Source organism: Triticum aestivum, chromosome 7A (assembly GCF_018294505.1).
Source record: "Triticum aestivum cultivar Chinese Spring chromosome 7A, IWGSC CS RefSeq v2.1, whole genome shotgun sequence".
Lineage (NCBI taxonomy): Eukaryota > Viridiplantae > Streptophyta > Magnoliopsida > Poales > Poaceae > Triticum > Triticum aestivum.
In genome coordinates, this window is record NC_057812.1 from 678005555 (window position 1) to 678011967 (window position 6413).

Here is a 6413-nt window from a genome sequence, read left to right on the forward strand (position 1 = left end):
AACTCCAATTTCAGTCGATTCCAATTCCAAGATCCAATATCATCGCATAGCCTATACCATGCCAATGCTTTTCCCTTCAAAGATAAAGGGAAAACCATCTTCTTAACTTCATCTCCGGGTAAACCTGCAAGCTTAAACAATCCATAAATTTCTTCCACATATATCAAGTGCATATCAGGATGTTCCGTTCCATCTCCTGCATACGGATTAGCTAGCAGTTGTTCTATCATACCCAAAGGAATTTCATATTTGATATTTTCAGTAGGTGCAGTGGGTTGAGGGGTGACTAATTGCGGTTCTGGTCGAGGTGAAGATACCCTGAACAAACCCCTCAAAGGATTATTTTCCATAGTAACAAGTGACAATAAATTTCAGCATGTCAATCTATATCTATCTATCTATCTATACCTACACTAATTACAGACTCCCTACAAATTACCATGTTAATCAGAAATTACGAATCGTTTATCTGGTGGGGCCGAATTATTACGATGTAGATTAACCCATCTAAAATAGAAACAAGAAAAAAATTGAACCAGCATATGTCAATTAAAAGATGATTGGAAAGGCTCATAGTGCCTTCATGTGCAGTTATTTTTTTTGAAAGGCTTTCACGTGAAGTTGGGAAAAGAGCAGCCAAAAGAAAAAAAACTAGAAACCAAAAGTTATATCATTACCTTTTCTTCAATTACAGACTCCCTAGAAATTATCATGTTAATCAGAAATTACGAGTCGTTTATCTGGTGGGACCGAATTATTACGGTGTAGATTAAGCCATCTAAAATAGAAACAAGAAAAAAAAATGAACCAGCATATGTCAATTAAAAGATGATTGGAAAGGCTCATAGTGCTTTCACGTGCAGTTATTTTTTTTTTGAAAGGCTTTCACGTGAAGTTGGGAAAAGAGCAGCCAAAAGAAAAAAACTAGAAACCAAAATTTATACCATTAGCTTTTCTTTAATTACAGACTCCCTAGAAATTACGATGTTAATCAGAAATTATGAGCCGTTTATCTGGTGGGGCCGAATTTTTACGGTGTAGATTAACCCATCTAAAATAGAAACAAGAAAAAAAATGAACCAGCATATGTCAATTAAAAGATGATTGGAAAGGCTCATAGTGCTTTCACGTGCAGTTTTTTTTTTTGAAAGGCTTTCACGTGAAGTTGGGAAAAGAGCAGCCAAAAGAAAAAAACTAGAAACCAAAAGTTATACGATTAGCATTTCTTCTTTTAAAAGAAGCCAAATCTCTTATTTACTAATTCGAGGCACCTTTCATGATCTTTCATTAATTCACATCATCAAAATTAATTAAACCGTTAGATTGTAGAATTGACGATCAGGATAGAAGGAAAACATGCTTAAGGTAGATGGTGGAGTCCTATGAGGGTGCTTGGATACGTTTTAGTCCCATGACTAAAAATAGTGGGACTAAAACTTGCTAGCCTCACCCATGCTTGGATCCAAATACTAAAGAGACTAAAATCAAGTTATTGAGCATTTATTATCCTCCAAACCCTCCAATCCAGAACTCGCACGTGTTAAAGGAGAGGAATTAAATGAGAAGAGAGAGGGCTAATACATATTTTAGTAGGTTTCCTATCACTAAAAATTTTTAGCCTCAAGACTAGTCCTAGCCTCTCTTTAGTCAGGGGTGCTTGGAACTTTAGCCTCTAAAAGAGACTATTTTTAGTCAGACTAAAAATAGTCCCTTAAATCCAAGCACCCTCTACAACAAACGCATGGGACACGTCCCAAAACAAGGAAAGGTTCACGTAAAAAACAAGAAGGAAATCATGTGAAAAGAAAACAAGGAAATCCTCCACGTAATCCTTACGTGAAAAGAAAACAAGGAAAGACTCCACCTATTGCCATAAAATTAGGAAGGAAAGCCTCCGCCTCCATCTTTTTAAAAAGGAAGTCTCCTATCCCACGCGTACTCAAGTCCTCCCCCAATTGGTCTCCCTATGTTTCCCTCAGGAAAAACATGTTAGCGTAATTTCCTCCAAGATTTGACGTACGCGAGGGGTCTTCTTGGTCAATTGCCTCCAATTCAATCAGCCAGGTGCATGCTGCAGAAGTCGCATGTGCCTATAGCATCTCTGGCGCACCATATAGGTATGCGACTCCATGGCTCCGTAGCACGCAGCAGCAATGGCCCAAGTTTGCACCATCATGTCAGATTTGGGCGGCCATCCTTCGTGGTGTTGGCTGAAACTCTTCGCTCAACTTCAAAACAAGTTTCAGTTATTTGATCTAAGGTAAGAAACGTGATATTTTCATTCCGGTCGGATTCGTCTGCAGATTCAATCTCGAGAACTTTAGATCATAAACTCATTTAGGGACGACTGCGGAATTGAATTATAGGGGTGTTGGTCGTCCAAGACTGATTTGATTCAGATTGTCGGTTTGACGCAATAATCAAAATTATTCATATACGTGTCATTCTTCAACACAAGGCTGGGGTGAATATATTCTGCAGGTATGTGCGTACATCCCTCCTCCACTGTCTTGGTAGCAGGTGTAAAGTCTAGATAACTGTCCTCCACGTTGGGCATCAACATATTAGGATGCCATAACGTCCAAAAGTATTTTGTGTGGTGTGATTAGATCATAGTTGTCGTCTCTGGCTATGGCCGATGTGGCAGAAACAAACCCTGCTAATCTGCGTACTCTGTGTGGTAAGCTCAAGTATAGTTGTCTCTTACAAATACTCATTGTTAATCTCCCTTTCCCCTCTCTGAAATCAAAAAAAAATGTTCTTACTGAGAATAGTAGATCCCAATATGAGATATTATTTAGTCCGTGTTTATCTTTGGCCGGCCGGCAAGCCGCTTGCTCACAACAGTGGAATACCAGATCCGTGTATTGTCTACTCCATGGCATCTTTAATCCTGTGTGTGGCGTCTCATCAGTTGGCTCAACATGCTCAAGAATCCTTATTCATATCTCCTAGAATAATTTTTGAAAAATTTGTTTCGGATGTATATTTTCCACTCTTGCAATGATCGTATCAAGATACAACTATTTCGCTTAGTTACTTATGTATGCAGTATGCCTGGGTAGTAAATAAAAAACATAAATTTCTTTACACGCATTATTTTCAAAGTAGTAGGCACGTGAGTAATTATTAAATTGAGGTATTATCTTCTCAAATCTGCTACACATTAGTTATTTTGATGAGAAGATGATGCAAAAATCGATGCTAAACTATGTGCATACCCTCTAAAGTTGCAGTGTTGTTTTCTAGAGTTGGTGATATGTTCCTTCTATATGAATTGAGAAAGGAAGAGAGGAGAATTTACTATGGCAGAATGTTCGTTCTTTTATTAGGGAAAAGCAAGTTTGAGAAGCCAGCTGCCTAACTTCCGATCTATTAGATTAGATGGAAAAATTGCAACATGGGACACTCAGCCATGCAGCGATTAATAGTTTTCCTTTGGATTACCCTTTCCTGCGGGCTTTTGATTTGAGGTAAAAAAAAGTCGCATTGCTTCGGTCTACAGGTGACTGCTTTCATTGTTTAATCCATCAGGCACTTCCATGGGTTAATATATCAGGCGTATATGCAAAATTCATCTATAGAATATGATCTTTCCATAAATCATTGGTTTACCGCTTATGAATTCAGTTGGTTTGATTTCATTAGGAGTATTACTTCGCAGCAACTCTTTGTGTAGTCCTCCTAGACATTGGCCTCCGATCCATGATCTAAGTATATTATTTAATGTAATTAAATTCTTCTCACAGTATGAAATATTGATATCCCTTAGAATCTACGTGACTTTTGTAGGGCATACGGCAGGGAATCGGCTTTTGTCATGGCATACTGCCCGAGCTTGCAAGAGGAGGTGGAGCAGCAAGACGAGGATGACGCAGGATGTATTCACACTCTTCCATGTGGTCAGGCCGCGAACATTCATGCTGGAGTCCTGTGTTAAATCTAACATATGTTCTCTGTACTTTTTCTATGTTAATCTCATTTACACTCCAGGGTAAAAACAAGATCTTATATGCACAACTATTACAATAATAATAGGCCAGTATAAGGATAAGAAGTATCCTTCTATTTCAAAGAAAATGAATGTTTATTTGAGATATTAACTTCCCGTGAGGTGTGATGCAAGGAAGCATGATGAAATCAACATTACAAATATGTATTTTTAAGTTTCGGCTAGAAACATGCATATTTGCATCTCGAAGATGGTGTATTGTTTGTATATCATCACTCATTTAAGATCACAACTCCATGCATGATCAATGAAATTGAAATTTGTAAAGCTCCATTTTCATGTCTACGTCTTTTAATTCTTATATGTCTTGCTTTGATATTTTATATAGGCTTGGCCTAACAATTTTCGTAAATATGGCTCCGTTTACCTTCTATTGGTCTATGGGGAACATCATACGCCTATAGTCATAGAAACAAACATCAAATTCTATCTATTGAGGTTAGTTGTGTCATTTGTCTACTTTAATTTTATGGTGAACTATTTGCTGATATTCCAAAAATTGAACTTCCACGTGAAAAAATCCATGGAAAATTGGAGTGTGAAACCACATCAATAAAAATAATAATTATGGGTCATATTTGATGATTACTATTTTCATGATTACAAAGTGTATCTACGAGAATATACGACAGTGATAAAAATGTAGACAAATATCTAGCCCGTGCAGGTGCACGGGTTAATGACTAGTGAGTTTAATCTTTATCTAATCTCGCATCACGGTTATTGATAACAGTTAAAATAAAAATATAAAAATGTTTGAAAAGGCACCTATGCTTTCACGTACGGGAGGAGGAATAGGCACAGGAAAAAAAGTGGCTTCTTGGTATAGAAGGAATATACAAATCCAATCTCGCTAACAGAAAGAAAAAATGAATCCAGTTGCCTGGTGGCCAGGGGCTCCTCTCCTTCCTCAAGCCTCTCCCGTTCATGGTGACTTCTTTTGATCTGGCGAGCCTCGTGTGTTATTCTCTCCTTCCGTGTGCCCCTAATCTTGCTGTTTCTCTTTCTTCCCAATAGCAACCAGGCGAGCTACATGTTGTACGATTTAAACGCTGACATGAAGATAATCAGTAGGCGTCGGTCACCCCATGCTATGCTTCAGATCGGTTCCTCACCTAAACACTACCATCATTATGGGAAAACACTGATGTGATCTCCTTTCTGGGAAAAGAGAAAAAGTCAACCACGCACGGCAAGTAAAATCCACCGGGTAATGCCGATCTCTAATCTGTCCAAGGTTCGTGGATTTCTTAAACTTTGCTATCGTTTCGAGACTTCTACTCATATATTCATCTATTTTCAAATTCTATGTAATATAAATTTAATATTTTGGAAGATCTTTTTTGGCAGATTCTAGATCGCCATCTCTCTGGAGCATGTATTGCATGGCCTAGCAGCAACAGCTCAACGTCATCTCTCATATCTCAACCGTGGAAGCATGTATGGATGTGTGGCAGCGGCATGCGGGACGCAGGTTTTGAAACAGTCACCATCACATGTTCAAGTGATGGATGCGTGTCTCAAGCCCTCCAACTACCATCAGAATCTCTTTAACAAGCATAACAACGTGGTTAGGTCTCACGAAATCAGGTGACCTGAAAATAACTGCTTGTATCAGTGGAAGGCATGTGACATCTTGCCAAGATAAACTGTCAACTACCGAGCAAAGGAAGTTTTCTGGAAATTCATAGGGTGGCCAGTGGACTGCTACCTTAATTTTTTCCCTCTCGAGTTCTAATGTACGTATGCATTCTCTATTCTTAGAGATACATTGTTCTCAACTTGCAAGCTGAATGCGCTTTGAAATTGACTGAAAATACTTTGAATTAGAATTCTATTTGCTAAAAAATTGCTAAATTTCTTCAGTAGTTTTAGTTTTTTCTACATCAGTAATAGAATACCATCGTTGTTTTAGTTATGTTCTTTGTAAGTTTACCAGTTGTTTAGATGATAATTGAGAACAGTCTCAATGGTAGAAATTGAATCACCATTTGTACTATTTAGGATACAAGATTTTGAACATAACAATTTATTTTCTTTTCAGTATAGGCTGCTTGCCCATATAAGTTTCTTTGATTCAGTTAATTATTTCTCTGCTGCTACACTTATATATTAGGCTTCAGATTTTCTAGATTTCTGCAGGTTATCGGACAAGTTATTTCACCCATTCATCTAATTACAACTTCGCAAGTTTACAAAAAACAATGTCGAGACAAATTGTCGAGTGCCGAGCAAAGGGAGTTTTGAAGCATATTCATATGGTGGCCAGTGGACTATATTTATTTTTTCGATGGAAGTTCAAATGAATGTGTCCATTGCCTATTATATTATTGTTACTGTGTTCCCAGGTTACAAACTGAATGTGCTTTCAAATTGGAAACCCAATGCGACTTGAAAAACT

The 6413-nt window shown here is 37.8% G+C and overlaps 1 long non-coding RNA gene across 1 annotated transcript; it reads left to right on the forward strand.

Annotated features, from left to right (window-relative positions):
* Positions 1–1928: 1928 nt before the first annotated feature.
* On the forward strand, positions 1929–4176 carry LOC123154650 (uncharacterized). The gene is made up of 3 exons (XR_006476967.1): positions 1929–2260; positions 2367–2481; positions 3793–4176. It is a non-coding gene; the product is annotated as an uncharacterized lncRNA (long non-coding RNA).
* Positions 4177–6413: the final 2237 nt, after the last annotated feature.